This window comes from Chenopodium quinoa, unplaced genomic scaffold (genome assembly GCF_001683475.1).
Source record: "Chenopodium quinoa cultivar QQ74 unplaced genomic scaffold, ASM168347v1, whole genome shotgun sequence".
Taxonomy (NCBI): Eukaryota; Viridiplantae; Streptophyta; class Magnoliopsida; order Caryophyllales; family Amaranthaceae; genus Chenopodium; species Chenopodium quinoa.
Window position 1 is genome coordinate 469,263 of NW_018743880.1, and position 14,817 is coordinate 484,079.

At 33.3% G+C, this 14,817-nt stretch overlaps 3 long non-coding RNA genes across 4 annotated transcripts; 2 read left to right on the top strand and 1 right to left on the bottom strand.

Moving 5' to 3' along the window:
* The first annotated feature begins 3,934 nt into the window (after positions 1-3,934).
* LOC110686585 lies at positions 3,935-9,637 on the top strand. Its single transcript, XR_002504259.1, has 3 exons — positions 3,935-5,598; positions 5,688-5,814; positions 9,505-9,637. It is a non-coding gene; the product is annotated as an uncharacterized LOC110686585 (long non-coding RNA).
* LOC110686583 lies at positions 7,348-8,270 on the bottom strand. The gene is made up of 2 exons (XR_002504256.1): positions 7,958-8,270; positions 7,348-7,427 (listed from the first exon to the last, which is right to left on the bottom strand). It is a non-coding gene; the product is annotated as an uncharacterized LOC110686583 (long non-coding RNA).
* Positions 9,638-9,685: 48 nt separating the features above from the next.
* Positions 9,686-12,995, top strand: LOC110686584. Of its 2 annotated transcripts, XR_002504258.1 has the most exons (7): positions 9,686-10,011; positions 10,125-10,337; positions 10,413-10,505; positions 10,781-10,893; positions 10,976-11,420; positions 12,032-12,125; positions 12,650-12,995. It is a non-coding gene; the product is annotated as an uncharacterized LOC110686584 (long non-coding RNA). The 2 variants fall into 2 exon arrangements; XR_002504257.1 differs by lacking the exon at positions 12,032-12,125.
* Positions 12,996-14,817: the final 1,822 nt, after the last annotated feature.

A 14,817-nucleotide genomic window follows, 5' to 3' on the forward strand; every position in this document is an offset into this window, starting at 1 on the left:
AAAGGCAAAGGCATAACTTATTATTCCGAAAAATATTGTTGAGAGTCTTGGTGAACAGTGTTCTATGTTGTATTGTTGCATGACTTCAGTAAGTGGAGATTATGATACTACGATAATTCCATTGAAGGATCCATTATTTTATCATGAGGAAGACACACAAATTTATGTTACTAGTGATGATGTCTCTGAATTACTACAAGGAGCATGTGTTAATATTTCATTAATCCATGTCTACATATTTTAAATACTAACATACATTTAAGTTATTTGAATTTGTTTCACTATGAAATATATTTTATTAGATCCTTTTATTAAACTAATTATTTTTTTTTCTGTAAAATGCAGGTAAATAATTGAAGAGCATATCTCATTATTTTAGAAGACTAAAATTATATTCCTGTGCCCCCAAAAAATTTCTGTAGCTGAAATCAAGAAAGATTTCCTTGATGTCCAAATGTATTTGAAAAATGATTTTCTTACTGAATTAAGGAAAAAGGATGCACAATGCAAATTCATTTTATCTCTATATATGGAAGAGTATGTACTACTGATCCTTGAAATCCTTACTTTTTCATAATTTTATTATTTCAATTATGTGAATAATATAAACAAGTTTATTGAAATGTAGGAACCATTGGGTGCTCTATGTTATTGATTTGCGTATGAGTTTGATTTTGTTATTCAATCACCTCCTAACGCTCGAAACCCAGAGTTGTCCAAAATAATGAAGTTGTTAGTACACAACATTCCTAGTACTACGTACTCATATGCATGTAATTAAAAGTTATTTTTCATTCGTCTAATCTAATGCTTTTTATGATTTTTTTCTAAACCTTACAATGTATATAGGTCACACCTCAAAGGAAATGCTTTCAAATGAGTAAGCCACAATTACTACACATAAGAATGGAGGTAAGCGTATAATTCTTGCTTTTTCGTTCTATTAGTAATGAAAGTACTATTTATTTTATTAAATAATTGTACTATGTTCTTTTGAATTAGTGTGCTCAACAATGTGGCGGTACCGAATGTGCTTATTATGTGATGAGATATATGTATGAGATAGTATCTTTCCATAGCGATTGCAAGGGTAATTTGAAAGAGGTTAGTGATGAATTTACCTCCTCTATGCAAGCTAAAATGCTTTATACGAGTTTTGGTTGATGTTTTATTTTTATAAAGTATAATATGTATATACACTTATTTTTTTTATATTTGCAGGAGTATTTAGTAAGACTTGCAGCCTACAACGATGTAGAATTGGATGAGATTTTAGAACAATGGGCTAAGTTTTTTAGGCTTAATTTTTTGTTGAATGACTAGTTATCTTATTAATCGATGTTATGATTAATCGCATTTAGCTTAATAAAAATGTAACACATTTTTATATATCTACTTTAATTTTATTTAGCCTATTGGTTATTGTTATTATATTTCTAAACTATAAATCAATGCTTATTTTATTTAAGTTTTAATTGTTTTTTGGAAATTAAATTATAGCTATGTTTGTTGTATTGTATGGATGTGGATGAATAGTTCGAAGTGTGAAACTATTTTGAGTGTTTGTATTGTGTGTTGTGGGTGAATTAAAATTATATGGAAGTATTTGGAGTACATGTTTTGTTGGTTGAATTGTAACAAGTTATAACCCTATTGACGATGGGGAATTTGGTAGGATATACTACCATTCTGTATTCGAATCAAATATTTATTAAAAAATAATAATTATTCATTAGTACTGGCGTAATCTAGTGCTAGTTACTAATAGTATTTTTTTTCAACAAAATAAAAAATATATTCGTAACCAGCGTTATGATTTGCCAGTTACTAATAATACCCTTATTGTAACCGACGTAACTTAATGTCAGTTACGAATAGTGTAATTTCTTACTTGGAAAATAGACTTTTTGTAACTGATGTTGGGTAAAGACAGTTACGAATAATACATTATTTGTAACTAACATTAGCCGGTTACGAATAATTTTCACTAGTTTTAACGGTGACATTCGCAACCAACAATACTAGTTACAAAAAGTCAATTTCTCCAGTTACAAATAGCACTTTTTTCTATTAGTGATGGAAAAGCGCTTCTTCCTTCTTACAAAGCAATCTGATGTACGTTTTTCAATATTTTTCAGGAGGGCTGATTAATTTTAGTCTCTCCATTAGCAATATCTGCAACTATACAAAATTAAATATATTTATTTCTGCAATTAAAAGTATTAATTTTCTACCTGTAATAATATTAGAGAAACTCGAAGAGGTGCTTTTGGATTTCTTTTTAGCTCATCTAAACTAAGCATAATTTCTCCAACAATTAATGGCATTGGATTTCTTCCTGATTCAATTTGCTCCATGACAGACATTAATATTGCTTGACCCTCACGAATATTACCACTAGTGAGGAGATATTGGCTAAACATGCAAAACAGGAAAGCCCTTCTTTTATAAACATGAAAAGACTCCGAGCGTGGTCTATCAAAATAAAAACGTGCAAATTCTGTAAAATTAACCACATTCCCATGCACTAAAACTTTTAAGTCTTTATCCCTAAGGTTAAGGAAACGCTCAAAATCCTTATAATAATACTCGCTCACCTTAGGAATTACCGCAAGATCTAAAGAAGGTAAGCCAAAAATGGCACCAAATTCTTCCAGTAAAGGTTAAATTTCATCATGACCTAATCTAAAGCAATGAGTGTATGAATCCCAATACTCTAAGGCGGTATGAATAAAGTCTATTTCAAGATCTCACTACAACAATTCACCACTTGTGCGACGAATTATGCTACGGGAATTCTAAATTCGTGGCATAATTTGATCTTTCCACGGGAAAAATTAAATTCAATAATAAACTTGATATGACAACAAATATTATGCCACGGGAAAAATGATGTTCGTGGCTAACTGAAACTAGTGCCACGACTATATGTTTTTCCCGTGGCAAATAAAAACTATGCCACACGTATTTATATTCCTGTGGCAAATAGACAGTGATGCCACGACAATATTATTCTCGTGGAAAACAAACACTTGTGTCACGGGTATTTTATTCAATGTGACAATCATTATAACACTTGTGCCACATCAAAATTTATTTATGTGGCAAACATATGTTAATATAAACCGACCATATTTCTTTTAAAGAAAATAAACTTAGTCTAATGATAGGAATCTTACGACAAAATTTCTTTTATATGGTTAAATTTACAATTAGTTTCAAACATGAAATACAAATTAATATGTAAAACAAAAAAATTACAAATTCTTTCAAATAAAATTGTTGGTTATGCACTATTATAAATTTTTAACCATATGACATTTACCCAAATAATATTCAAATAAATTTGTTTTAAAAATGTTGTATCTTATAATTATTGATTATTTTTAAAAAAACAATGTAGTGTAAAATTGCCAAAAAATATTTTGTTTTGCATTTTATTATTATTAATTTTTGTTTTTTTTTTAATTTGCATTTTTTAGAACATTAGCTTAGTCTTGTCAAATTGATGAATATATTTGATATTAAAAGTCATATGTTACAATAATTCTGAACAAGTAGAGCAATACCAATGCAAAATACACTAGTACACTTGCTACGGTTTTATTCAAGCCTTTTGCTCTGGTTTTGAACTGCAAAACTAGGAGTAACACATAGGAACATGTATTTGCTACAATTCAAAATCGTAGCATTTTTTACCTAATTGCTACGGTTTTATAAAAAAAACATAGCCTTTTCTTATTATATGATGCGATTTTAATGTGTAAATAGTAAACCAAAAGAATTATTTTTTTTGTTAGCATTTTTAAAGCTTAATTAATTTTGAGATTATATCTTCCTTGGGTCCTATTTTCTTCAATGTATTCTCAATCCAGAACCTCTTACATGTACATGAAGAAATAAAGTAATGAGAATCCAAGTAAGATTTATATCAAGTCAATAAAACATGGTCCATTCCTTTTTTTTTCCTTTTTTTTATAAAATCCATAAAGGGGAGCTAATTAGATATATCAAGAAGAGCTACATCAAGAATACGAGAGGGAATTACATCAAACCACTTTCATTGACCCACTTCCCTATGATGAAACCGGGTCAATTCATGAGCAACCCTATTCCCACCTCGTTTCACAAAAGACCAATAAACAATAACAAAGTTAGTGCAAAATAACAAAACATCCCCTAAAATTAAAGAAAATTCACTATAGCCAATCTCTTCGCTCTTCAAAGCTTGGAAGACCTGCAAACAATCACCCTCAACTAAATTTTGGGCACCCATATTCGCAGCCAGTTGCAGCCCCCATCACACGGCTTTTGCTTCAGCCACCTTCACGTCCCACTTCTCACTGCCCTGCTAGACCCCTGTAGCCATAACTTCACCAAAACCATCCCTGATCACTACCCCAAACCACACCCAAAGTCACCTATAAAGGCAGCATCAACATTAACCTTTAAGAGTCCTGCATATGTTGTTGTCCAATCGACAGCAACCTTCCCTAAACTAACAGCAGCAGCACAGCAAAAACCAGGCTTGGAATTTCCAGTCTTTATAGCATAGCTCATCACTTCCTCATAATCCCTACACTCCCCTCCATAATCTGAGAGTTCCTAGCACCATAAATAGCCCAGCAAATGGCTATAAAGTTTGCTACATCACACTCATCCATATTCAAAAAACAGGATTCCTTAATCCGCCTTCCCTTCTCACCTAATACAATCAATCAAAATAACAAAATCAGAAACAAAGAATTGAAAAAATCAAATCCAAAACACAAAAGGGGTAAATTACGAAGAAGATTCTGGATACAAGTAGCCCTAATGATGATCTACGTGCACATAGTAGAAATGATATTGGTGAAATGATCGTAGATGCTACCAAGGAAAATCAACCCAAAGATCTAAATGATATGGACTTACAAACATTAGATGACGAAGATTTGCTAGAGGATGATGATGAGGATGACAGTGAGAGTGACCAAGAGAGCGACGATGATGATATTGATATTGCTTAATTTTTTTTCCTTTTGTTTTTTTAGCATGAATTATATGTGTTGATACATATATTCATGGATTCCTGAGAAACCTTTGTAGTTATAATTACTTATTTTTTCACACTTTGCATTCGTGTTTTTATTGGCTTATTTGAATAGATATATGCCAGGATGTTTTTGTTTTATGCACAGTTATTGGTAAATGGCTTGTAGTATTTGATAGTAATTGTACACCATGTGTATAGTAGCTGGCAGCAGCTTTGCATTAGGGATGCAGTGGATGGTAGTAGATTAGATTAGGCAGTCAATGTGCATTACAATTCTATTGTAAAATTTTCTAACCCTATTTTTTTTTTACTTTGTAAATGCAGATGAATGAGTATGAAAAAAAGAGGCTTCTTATAATAGCAGCCAACAAAAACAGACTTAAGTCGTTGGGCATAAAAAGAATCGCATCTTCTTTGACAAGCTTGGTTGAAGGGACAAAAAATAAAGAAAAAAAAGGAAAAAAAAAATTGTTGGCCTGGAAGATGATGAATATGTTCCCACTAATGATGAGCTTGAGGTTCGGGAACGTGAAATAGAACCTCAAATCAGGTTTACAAGAAAGGTATAATATGAACTAATAAGTATGATTTATTTAGTTTTTCAACCAACCTCTATAGTTCTGGTAATTTTTTGTTAATTAATTTTTATCAGGCTAACATAAGACATTTGAGAGAAGGAAACAAAAAAGGCAATTTCATTCCACCAAACTCAGTGGAAAAGTTTCTAAAGACGAACAAGAAAGCACAAAATACAATGGCCATGGATATCTTAGAAAAAGGTACTTCATTATTCTTGATTTTGCTTTCTAGCTTATTACTGTCATTTTGATCTTATTAGGTACCTTAGTTACCTAATAGCTACTACATTTGTCAAAATTTTAGTCAAAATTTTCTGTTTTTGACATCTGTAGGATTTTGTTCTTAGGTGAAACCGTGAAATGATGGACTATTGTTTCATTTTTATGGTCACTTGTTAATATTGTAGTATAATTTAGCTTTCGTGTCGTTGTTTGTTGATAACACATAGCTTGATTACGTTTGTATGGCATATCTTCTGCTAGTCTATATAGTTTGCATACTTTGTTGTGGTTGTTTTCCGCCACTAATTTATTTTGTTTCATGTAATTATTCTTAGTTATACCACCATTAGATTAAATACATATCTGCCCACCAATTTTCATTTTTGAGTGATAAAAATACTGCTCTATATCTCCCCTAACCTTCCCTTGACCATTTTGTTAGTCCATATGTATTAAATACTAATATCCATGTACATATGAAAACATTAGTTTTGGTATGCAATGTAATTGCTTTTATGTAAAAAAAAAAGTTATTCAGCTAATGAAATAAGTGTTTAGTATAGGAAAGTTGGGTAACCTCATCATTCTAGAGTATTCATACTCCAACAAATGTTTTACGGTTCAAATTTATTTTGTCAAATTCCTTGTTCTTACCATCTTCTATGAATAAATTATTGGTATTTTTGATATTCCTCAATAGTATATGCTACATGGCATGAAAGAAAGTCAAACTCCCCATATTCATGATTTCATGCTTAATGTTCAATGATAAATTTTCTCACTGTTATATTGGAGGGTTGTTGCGAGTAGGTGTAGCAGTATATCCAGTGGCGTCTCCAGGATTTCCAAATAGGGGGTTCGAAATTTCGAAAGTTCAGAATCATAATTTACAATTGAATGAATTGCATATTTGCATACAATTATGTACGAATTGCATATTTGAATACAATTATACGAATTGCATATTTGCATACAATTATATAAAGACCAAAAGTAACTCAACGAATTTCACCAGTTTCAATGATAGGCTAAGTGGCTAACAGCAACAATACGGCAAACCACTCGCCAATTAACAGCAACATGCAACAATACAGCAACAATAGGCTAACTGGAAACTGGAAAGAATGGATACGAGAAAGAAATAAACCAAAAAATATCAATAAGCAAACCACTCACCAATACGGCAATACTGCAATACAGAAGTTCACACAATCACTATAAAATTATTTTTTCAGATTTTTTTTTAGATAATAAAAATCAATACATCATAATTTATCAAGATTCAAGAAGAAGAATATCTTTGCATACGGCAATACGGCAATAGAGGCATACAGCAATACAGCAAACTAAGAAGAAGAATATCTTTGCAATTGCATACAATTTTTTTCAGATTTTTTTTAGATAATAAAAATCAATACATCATAATTTATTATCAAGAATTCATTCATTCAAGATCAAAACAAATAGTATGTAAAATATATGAAATTAAGAAGTAAAAATTCAGTTATTCACCTACAGAGCCACGAAATATGGATGAGTGGATGACGGAGCAGTGGAGCACCGAGCACTGATTATCCCCTTCTAATCGACTTCTGCAATAAATCGATGATAACCCATGACAAGAAGTCAAGAACAATGTACAGATTACACTAATTACAGAACATGAGAACAATGTAGTACATTCTAAAACAACCTCCATTGAATCATTGATAAACACTCTAAAACAATAGACAATCAACACTTCAACCGACAATCAACATTCAACACTTCAACAGGCAACAATTCAAGTATTCAACAAACAACAATTCAAGTACAGGCTATACAAATTACACTAATTCAAGTCAACAGACAACAATTCAACAAATGAACTACTTCTACAATCTACAAACCCTAAATCAGTAAATGAAAATCAGATACTTCCTTCCCCAAGACCCCAATTTCAACCATTTTTTCAATAGACAGTAGTCACCCAAAAACCCAAAATTGATAGCTAAATTTCATCACACATTCACACATTCAAACACCACGTATTCACGTAATTATCTACAAAAATCATGAAACCAAAAACTTTATATATTATTAACCCAGAAGGCCAGATAGAACTAGATAGAAGACGACATACAATTAAAGCCTTAAAGGAAACCGGCAAAGTGGGCTGACTAGTGACTACTGGCCTACTGCCGACCTGCCGTGCTGCGGTGCTGGCTGAGTGCCTGAGTGGCTGCTGCGGACTTCTGCGGTGCTGCGCCCGTGCGCCGGGAAGAGAAGGAGCCAAGGAGGAAGAACGGGAAGAGATTAAGAGAAGGAGGAAGAAGTTAGGGTTTTGCAATTTGGGGGAATGAGGAAGAGGAAAGCTGGAAGCAGGGGATTAGGGGAAGCAGGATGAAAGGAAACAAAATGAAAAAATAAAAGTGTGAGTTATGGGTTTCGAACCCTGAACCCACAAACTCTTGTATCATTGTATGATGAGAGGTAAAAATAACCACTGGGCTACAACTTTACTTGTTGCCATATAATACACAAATATTCTATTTAAACCTATTTTGATTTTTTTTTTTAAAAAAAAAAAAGTTTTTAATTTTTTTCAAAAAATCAGTGGGTTCAATGAACCCACTTGAACCCACCGTGGCTCCGCCACTGAGTATATCACATACAAAATTTCATTCCAGATTGGATTATGATGATGGCTTACTTATTGTTAAAGTTTCAACTCCATATCTCTATATGCATTCTAAAAGATTGGCTTACTTATTGCTAATAGCTACTACATTTGTCTTCTTTCCCAAATGCCAAAATAGAGCTTCTGAAAAGTGGTTCTGCTCTGATTAGTTGTCCAGTGCTGCTGTTTGTTGTTGGTGTCTGTCTTGTGGGTTGCTTGGTGTGCTTGTGCCCATTTGTTGCTGTTGTTTGCGCTTGTGGTATGTATGCAAGATAGGTGGCTTGGTCTTGGTTGATTCATTACACATGTCAAAAAGCGGGCTGCCAAACCTTCAGCTAGATCATATCACCAACCATTTAACCATCTAAGTTTTTAATTTTAATTTTTTTTATTTTTGAGTATATTTCATGTAATATGAGTGAACTAGATAGGTGCTTTTTGGTTACATTGAACAAAATCAGATTACCAATTTCACGCATATTGAACAAAATTGCAACCCTTATTATTCAATAATGATTCCAAATGTGATCAGCAGAGCTGCTAGCAGGAGCACCCGCAGGCTGGCTGCGGTAAGTGCTGTCCACATCAAGCTGGCTGCGGACTGCACTGTTCCCAGCAGACGCAGCAGTCCCTGCGGTGTCCGTGGCAGCATTGGCAGCCTCTGCGACCTCTAAAACAACCTCTAAATCCTCCAAAAAATCCAAATCAACACCCACATTATCCCCCAGAGCTTGCACTATAGTTTCTTATACCTCATCCCCATTGACCCATTCCATTACACATAGCAGTATTTTTATTAAAGCAAACAATAAATCAATTAATAAAGCAAACAATAAATCAGTTATAGGTTTTGTGATGAATTAGTAAAATTTTAATTAACCAAACTCATGAGAAAGTTTGTGGATGCTATAGATTCAATATCATCACTTAGAGAGTTTCAGCAACAATCAAAACCAATCCTTTCTTATCACTTCAGTAAAGACTTGTTTTTATTCTATACATGTAAACAGAAAACGATGAAGAAATTGGAGAAACAAGGGAGAATAATAACACCGCTGAGGGGGGCTATGATGAGGAAGGACGACAGATTGGTCAACCACTTGAACTTGAAGATGCATCTTTGGATACTGAACCATTGAACGACAAGGAACTCATGACTGTACCAGAGAATGAGGACCTTAACACATCAGGTTTGACTTTATTATCCCTTAAAACATATATATATGACAATATGCTTCAAGTCATGTCAATTCACTACCTAGTGAGCTTATGCTTGATACAGGTGCTGCTAAAAAAAAAGTGGAACGGTATATTGTAGAAAGCTTACCCTGTTACCTCCTGGGGAAAAACTGAATGTGGAGTTTGACAATGATGGTGTGGCTATTGGTGATAATCCTTCATTATTTTCTTTCTTCTTGGGTCAACAAGTTCGAAATAAAGCTGTATGTTCTGTACAAGTTAAATGTTGGGACGATTATAAATCTAAAACATTAGACCATTTGTGGGCTTGCATCACGGTAATATGTTATCATAATAAACATGTTTATGGGGTTTTTCTTTCTCTTATTAACAATGAAACATTGTCAACTTGATGTATGAGCAATAATTAATTTATCTTTGTCTTTTGCAGGAGAAGTGGTCATTTGATGACCCTGAAAATAGGCGGGAGTGTGTTATGAAACATGCACAACGTTTATTTAGAGGTGCTAGGAGCAAATTGAAATCAAAGTACTTTAATGATAAAAACTTGAAAACAAAATAAGAACGTCTCAAAAATAAGCCTAGTCATCTGACTAAAGTGGAATGGAAGTTCTTGGTTGACTATTGTCAAGAGGCGGTTATGGTAAAATACACAGACAGTATATCTTTATTGTTATATAATTAACGTATATTATTGATTAAATCCTTTTTACTGTAGGAGAAGAGCAAAAAAGCAAGTGAAAGTAGGGCACATCAAAAGATTCCTCACTATAATGGCACTAAAAGCTTCGGTCGCACTAGACAAGAAATAGTATGTAACAACTATTCTTTCTAATTTGAACTTTTAATTATGTGACCTGCTGTATGTGTGAACATGGTGGAAGGAGGTGTCTCATTACACCCCCCTTGCCTGGACACCAGCCCCGACCCCCTCCTACCACCCTCTCCCCTTCTGCCAGATGCAGTTGCCTGCACATACATGGATATGTACCCTCCCTACTTGCACACCAGCCCCCCTTCCCTGGATTGCAAACGTTCATTAATTAGGAGTGTAATTTGATTCTAAAAACTCTGTAATGTTTGTAGAGGAAGAAGAATGGCGGGAAGTGTTCTCGAGTTGACGTATTGGTTGCAACTCGTACAAGAAAATCTGAGAAGGCTGTGAATGCATTAAATTTGGCAATAACACCCATGCAATAGTAAGTTTATGAATTTTATTTTTGTTATTTTTCATTTAACATTTACCATCTTATCTTCTAACTTAATATTGTTTATCCATAGGATGAGATAAACAAATTGAAGGAACAAAGAGAGCAAGGTCTTAATGAGAAAACAGATGAGAAAATTATTCAGGATGTGCTTGGCAAAGATACACATGGGTATTTGAAAGCTTATGGACCTGGTAGAAGTATTACGCAACATTTTAAAGTAAATCCCTCTCAAATTGATCTTACTCAAGAGGTGAATGAAGTTAAAAAGAAAGCAGATCAAGCAATTGAAGATGCAAGAAAAGAAGCTGAAAATTCTAGAACAGAAGCAGAACAAGCTAAATTAGAAGTTGAACATGCCAAAAAAGAGGCGGAAGCTATTAAGAATGACGTGGACAGAAAAATTGCTGAGAACAATGCAGTTTGGGAGAAAAAGTTTAGTCAACTTCTGGATTTTCTTGGAGCAGGAAGTTCATCAGATACTGATGATTTAGGAAGTGAAGGTTCAAAGGAATGAAGTAAGTAATGCTATCTTCACCTGTTGTGCATTATAAATGTTTTTTTAATATTCAATACGATTGTTGTCATTTTTTAAAGCTAAAGAATCTTGACCTCTTACGATTGGCTTATAAGCCTTCCTAAAACCTAAAATATTCTCTTAAAACCTAATATATTTTTGAAACATGTTTTATTTTCTTAGAACCTACTGTATTATTTTGTAAATGATGTATTCATTAAAAACTTGTTTGGAAACCTGTTAATCAACCTTAGTACCAGGTGTTTTTATTTATTTATTTATTTATTTTTATCCATGACATATCAAATCTAACAACAACAAGTTAACTTACTTAAAGAGACTTGCTTTACCAAAATACATAACTTGAAGATAAACAAAAAAATAAACAAATAGAAGGCACTGGACATAACAACCAATTAAGAAATCCTAAGTACTATAATTGATTCTCACAAATATTAGCATTGTGATAAATAGAAGATTTATAACTTGAAATAAGACATAAATCTGCTTTCAATCCTAATTGTAAATTCTCAAAATCATTATTTATATTTTCTCAGTTTTAAACTGTTCAGTCCCTACTTGATTCTCACCAATTTTAGTACGGTGGATCAGGAGAACTGAGGGAACAGGCAGCCTTGGGTCTTGGAGAGTTGATTGATGTAACTAGTGAGCCAGCACTGAAGGCATTTGTTATACCAATAACAGGGTATGTTATCCTGATGGCAATATATACATACATTCTCATAGTTATCTATACTTCAAATGTTTGATGATATTTCTTTGAAAGATAAGCCTTCAGATCATCAGATGTCTGTCTCGTTCTCATGGGTTGTTGCGCTGGTTCATTCGCACTTATTTGAGCATATCACTGCTCTTGTGAAATACACCTCTTGAATTGTACTAATCTCTAATTGAGCGTCTGAAGGTTGAATTTGTCTTGCACATTATATTGTTTTAGTTTTGCATTTCCCCTCTCTCAAGTATGTTTGTTTGTGTTTGTGTTTGTAAGCCTGTGCGTATGATGCAGAGCTTAGACAGAATTTGATTGTATCTCCTTTAATCTCTTATATTTTATTTTGATGCACAGGTGTAACTCTAATACAAAATCAATCCTAACCAAATTTTATTCTTACTGCAGGCCTTTTTTCATTTTGAAAACATATCTTTTTTTTTTTAGTGCTCTTTTTGCAAACACATTAACTTGATCATTTATCTATTTATTTATTGTAGGTGACAAGGAGCGGAGCACAGACATATTGTCACATTGTACATATAGAGTATTTATTGTTCTTTAGCAAAACGATTTGAGTGTTTTTTTTTAGTAAGAGTGAGCTAGTGATGAGACAATGAGACAATTGATTTCTAGTATGTTTGTATGTATGGGTATCGAATTCAAGTGTGTTTGAATGTATGGGATTCCAAGACATTAATATTACTTTTTTTTAATGTTATATAATATATATATATATATCTATTTCAAGAATGAAAAATATGACATATTTGAGAAAAACTCCATCTCTAATATTCGGTTATGCGTATACCATAAATGCTGCAATAAATTAAAGCTTATGCCTATTGAAATTAGTAGCCACGATAGTCATTAGTGTCAAAAGATATTATTTGTCACGGTAGTAATGTGGCAATGGATTTATTTACCACGGTATTATTTGTGGCAAATAAATAATTAGCTACCGTATATTGCGACGACAAAGTTTATTAGCCACGGTAATATTTGTGGCAAAGAAGATTACTAGTCACGGTAATGTTTGTGGCAACCAAGTTAATTAGCTACGGTAGAATTTGTGGCGAAGAACTTTTAGCCACATTAATATTCATGGCAATTGAATTTGTTTGCCACGTACATACCCGTGGCATAAAAATCGAAATTTTCCACGACATCCATTTTCCCGTGGCAAATTTCCTAGCCACGGCCTCTTGTGTCACAGGAGTAAATTTCGAAATTCTCGTGGCTACACTACATTGCCACGAGAATTTTAAACTTGTGCCACGATTTTACTCGTGGCACAAAGGTGAATTTGTTGTAGTGTCTATCCCCTTAATGCCATACAAACCCCCCAAGTGGAAAAGTTAAGCTCTTTCCTCTCTTTAGCAGTCAAAGACTGACACCACTAACGAGTAAAATCGCTAAAAATCTTAGACATGATGGAAAGTTAAAGATGAGATTATTTTTTTAGTTCGAATTATACCAAAATCGACAGATTTGGGGGCTATTTATAAATAGAACTGACACAAACCAAATCCCTGAAGGATTTGGTAAAATAAAACCAGCAAGCCGTGACAAGGATTTCACGCCGCGACAATTTAATTTTTTTCGCATCAGAATTATTCGCTTAACTAACTATATGTTATCCGACTTTGACTTGAATTTGTACTTTGACTTTAAGGTTTTGATTCTTTTCAAAGCCTTATCCAAACATTATTTTATTTAATGCGGATTTATTCCAAACACTTATCCCATATCTGATTATTTTGAGCTTAATTAAATTTAAACTTATTTTTAGTCAGATCCAATTTTGTTATTCATTTTTTCTTTTTGGGGGAGAAATCCGTATACCCTCCATTAATAGTATAAAATGACGGAAAATTTTGCGCTAAAAATTAGTCACAATTTTTTCTCACACACTCATATGCACTTAAAATAAGAAAAAAGTGCAAAAGATAAAATAGACATAGTATATATAAAATATGTCTAACATAAGTGTCGAGTCATATAATACAAATAATCAAAGTCCTACAAAGTCAAAATAAAAATATATAAAGGTAAAACTATGATGGAGGAGGAAGCAAATGTGGAGGAACCCCAAACATATCAAAGAACTGCATAGTCCGAGGAGTCAATCCCTCGCCAGCGGCAGGATCACTGATAGTCGGGATTGAAAGAGTGGGGCCGGTCCATCCTACATCACCCTGCTGCTGCACTTCAAACTACTGAGGGTGTTGTGGTGATGTAAATCTAAATACCCCCTCCCGAATATGGGTTGATGGATTTAAAAAATACTTATAGTTAGAATACTCAGATATCATGGAACAAGATAAAAGGGCCAAAACTCAAGGACACACTCAAAGTTTTGGGGTTTTAGGCCAGAGATAAGACTCACTCAATCTCTCCTAAGCTTATCACTCAAGACTCACTCAAAGCAATAAGGGAACACTTGAACTTGAGACAAACTCTAAGTTAAAAGGCTATAAACACAAGGTTTTTTATCAAATCTCAAAACTGCCTTTTAATTTCTGTTTTGCTCTCCCTTTTATAGAGGAAAGGAGCAGCAAAAGCACACCAAAAGCCAAGGAAAACCGTCCAAAAATGAAAGGCCAACAGCCAATGGTTTCCTCCTTGATTTAAGCCTTGATTTAAGCTAAGTAATGAAAGCATAATA